This window comes from Miscanthus floridulus, chromosome 10 (genome assembly GCF_019320115.1).
Source record: "Miscanthus floridulus cultivar M001 chromosome 10, ASM1932011v1, whole genome shotgun sequence".
In the NCBI taxonomy this organism is placed as follows: domain Eukaryota; kingdom Viridiplantae; phylum Streptophyta; class Magnoliopsida; order Poales; family Poaceae; genus Miscanthus; species Miscanthus floridulus.
Genome location: NC_089589.1, coordinates 121137045 through 121141345, shown reverse-complemented (window position 1 = coordinate 121141345; position 4301 = coordinate 121137045). Strand labels below are relative to the sequence as shown.

The 4301-nt window shown below is 41.7% G+C and overlaps 1 pseudogene; it reads left to right on the top strand.

Annotated features, from left to right (window-relative positions):
* The first annotated feature begins 551 nt into the window (after positions 1–551).
* LOC136485536 (small ribosomal subunit protein uS14-like) lies at positions 552–2050 on the top strand (annotated as a pseudogene).
* Positions 2051–4301: the final 2251 nt, after the last annotated feature.

Genomic DNA, 4301 nt, shown 5'->3' with positions numbered 1-4301 from the left:
TTCCGCGCGCAGCCTTGTGCTGGTTCACGGGAGAGATTGACGAAATGAACGGAAGGGCCAAGAAACCAAAGAAAATTTGTTTTAGGGCCAAATAAGCAATTTTGTGAGAAAAAAGAATAAAAAAACTAAGCATCACTGTTTTAGGACCAGGAAAATAATTTCCTATTAATAAAAACCCGATATAGGGAAGACCAATATTTAGCCTCCAACCAAATGACGACAAAAGTGCCTTGGTTGGCAAACTTTTGTCTTGACCAACAGAGACCACAACCCAAACACGCGTCTGATAATGGGATGATTTTTTGAAGGAAAAAGGCTCAAACTTGTAGTCGAACCAATTGGGCCATCGAGGAATTTCATTGTAGATACAGTCAACCTAAACCCAGTTCAATCCAGACGCTTCGGTCTTGTTAAAAGGACGGCTCGGCCCATAATTATGCCAGCCCGAACGGGAGAACCACCACTTGGCATAGCCCAGCGAGGCCCAAGGCCCGGGTCACAGAGCTAGGGTTCCGCGCCTCCCACCCCACTATATAGCCTCCTCTCCACCTGCAGTCGCCGCCTTCCACGCTTCCCCATCTCTCTGTTCCTCGCGCGCCGCCGCCGCCGCCGTGAAGGAAGGAAGAGGAGGAGCAAAGAGCACGACGCGATGGGCCACTCCAACGTCTGGAACTCACACCCTAAGAACTACGGCCCTGGCTCCCGCGTCTGGTAACTATCCCGCGACGCTCCCTTCTTCTCTGTATAATAGGATCTCGGTTCTTGGCGCTTTTCAGATGTGAATGACCTGCTTGCGATAAGTAGACTCCATGGATCTGTTGAGGTTCTGAGTCGTTTTGATGGTTAGCTTAGCCCCCCCTCAAGTTTTGGGATTAGGGTCGTATGGCCTTAAATTTTTCGCTGCTGAAAAAATGATGTTCTGTAGATGCGTCTTGCCGTTATTGCTGCTTATTGGACAGCTGGTGTACATCACAGGCTTAGCGAAATGATTCTTGAAGTAGGTTTCTTGGATTAGCGTGTTGCAACTGAGAGATGATGTGCAGCTCTCATTACCCCCGTTACCTTGTGAAAAATGTTTGTTTCTTTTAGTTTTGTATCAGTTCGATGTAGGTATTGTAGTTTCAGCTGGTTATGTCTAGCTGCTGGTCATGTCTAGCTGCTACTTTGACCTGCCGTTTGGTGATCCTATCATGGCAGGCTATCTGTTTCGATTGTGCATTTATGCCTGAACGTGATAACCTGTGCAACACAAAAGGGTTCCTGCTTTTAAAGGACTGATTTGTTAATAAAGTTTGTAGAATGGACCATTTATACCTATATGCCAAAAGAGTAAATTTTAGAACACAGCAAAATGGCCTTGGTAACTCTGAACATGTTTTTGTTTTTGCAGCCGGGTCTGTGCGAACCCTCATGGTCTGATCAGGAAGTATGGGCTCATGTGCTGCAGGCAGTGCTTCCGCAGCAACGCCAAGGACATTGGCTTCATCAAGGTATACATGGTTGTTCAGTAGAGTTGTTATTGAGATTAATTTGGCCTGGATCAGTAGAAATTTGATATTAAGTGATAGTCTAGTTGTATTTGTATCTATCTAGTTAAAATTGTTTCAACTGTATGTATGGCTTCAGACGCTGTCCATGTAGAGCTGTCAAGCTAGCTGTTTTTTTACTACATTAGCCTGCCTCTCATATATTTGGTCTTGCACTTGCAGTACCGTTGAAGAATCTACTCTGCTGTTGTGGAGAACATCCTGCATCAAAGAAATGGATCCTTCATTGCAAGGCCTAAATTATGTGCTTTAGCTTTTTGTTCAGAACTTGAGACTGATGTGCTAGTAAACTCGACTTGTTAAAGTTTTTATGGGTACCATGTGCCTGTTGGACCAGCTATAATCAGAAGATACACATATTGTCACGTGTTATATTTGGTGTTCTTATCCTTGTATTGATGCTTTCATGTGTTATTGTATTATCAGGGCTATGTACTTGTTTGTTGCTTCATGAATGATCCTGCTAAAGATGAATGTAATAACTTCTAGTTTGTTTGTTTCTATATCAGTTTATTTGCTGACAAATATTTGCTGCTCTAGTGGATGATATTGTGATGTGCAGCTTAGGTGGAATTTAGCTGGCATTGCTATTCTAGAATTTCTTTTATGGATTGATTTTATAGCTTTTGAAATTGTTTTATCTTACTATTGTATTGGCGAGCCATGGTTGTATGATTGAACATCTTGTCCAATGGATCAATATAAAGAATTGAAGCTGTGCTCTAAATGTATGCAAGCATATTGTTTGTACAAACCAGCATTGGGTTGAAATGGTAACTGGTTTCTACCCCGTTCAATGCTTCTTGGGTATTTGGACTGGCTAGCTGAATCATTTCTGCTGATTGTCACTGACTAGCTGAATTATTATTGCTGATTGGCAATCTGGCAAGCTCTGTTCTCTTTCTGCTGAGGTGAGGTGCGGAGCCTGTATCCTAGATAGAATTGAGATGAGAATATTAACCCTAATATGCTCTGATATGGTATTTGAATAATTGCCTGCTCGTGAACTTATCAGCCTCGCTTATTAGTCATGGTATAGTGTTTTTCTCTTATAACAAATCAGCTTTAGTCAGCTTATTAGCCGCAGCCGAACAGGTTTCAATTATGTTTTTCTTTTTGTTCTGAATGGACCAAAAGGGTTGATGCACCGGTTTGTGAAAGGTTGCCATGACTTCCCAAGACTGATGAAACGCTTCCTGCAGCTGTGCTGTAAAATTCTTAGTACGCGGTGTTCAAGACAGTACTATTTCATTTAGCGTACTCTTAACTACAGTAGTTACTAACTGGCTAGCTAATTAATTATACACCCATACAACACTTGAACGCGTAACGCCTACAAACAAAACTAATGTTCAGAAACTTAACACACGAGCTAATTAACTAGCTAACAGTTTATGGGTGCTTGACGTCTTGGGTGTATATGTAATCCGTGTGCATTTCTGTCCATTTTGACGTATCATCACACGGCAGTTCACCCTTGTCTGCACTTCCTGTACCACCTCCCATAGCGTCACTGCACGGTTCCTGCAGATTATTCAGCAAATAGCACACCAATTATTTTACATATTCTGCATATAATATATATACTTAATTATCTGGACTTGTGGTTGTGGATTAGCATGGATATATGAACATATATATAGGTAATCCCCCCATCAACAGTTGGTAATAATTGTGTCATCCAATCGCATGTCAAAACGTGGGCATCCATAGTATGCAAGTGCTTAGATCATGTGTAGTGTAGATAAGCATGTGAATATGTATCTGCAGCATCAAGAACGGTGCTGCCGTTCTGGGTGCCATAGATAGATATCTGGGGCTGCTTCACATGCTATTGCCCTCCAAACTCTCAGCACAATGCAACCAAAAGTTAAATAACAGCAGCGGCCAGAATGATGCTCTTGTTAATACTCAAGGGAAGCGTACTAAGAATTACGACATTGATGGCAAATAGTATTCTTAGTCCGGATCATCTGTAATGTCCGGATGATCCTTTCAAGGCAGCACCTAACTGAAGGACAGCTTGTTAGGTTTTTTGTGATGCAGGGCTGAAGACGATTATCAACTTGGGCAATTTGCTTAATTGATTGCTTCTGCATTCATAGTTCTATGTCGTGATCCGAGGGTCAAATTGCCAATATGTTTCTACAGCCCCCTTGTTAATACCAGGATGCTATCCCACAATCCATGTTTGTCATGCTTAATACAAAAAATGGAGCACGTCTCGAGCTGCCCTATTATACATAGTGACTGACTTAATGACTTGATGTTATCTGCTTAGGTACCCTTTTCATTTATCCTGTTGATAACTTCTGTTATTCTCAAGTGTTTCAATCTTGCACAAGGCTTAGACTTAAGTTGAAAAGCTTCAGCCCTGCAGTAGGCATGTTGCACATCATGAATGTTTCTCACAAGTGAGAAACCACCAGAAAAGATGTTCAGGATTGCAAACTGAGCTGAGTTTGCCATTTTTTAATGAACTTCCAGCACTTCTCCTCCATGATCACCTACACTTCCATTTTTTCTTATTCAGTCCAGCTTCTAGTCTTGTCTTTTGTTAGTCTAGTTGCATATCATGTTGATCATTTAATGGGCGCCTCTTTTCAACTGAAGAATTTATGACACCATGATTCTCTTGGATCCTTTGGGACACAATGAGATAGTGTTGCCTCTTAGTTTAACTCATCAGGCAAATGATTTCATATGTGATCTTTCTAGTATCCAAACAGGAAGATCATGAGGGATGGGGTTGTG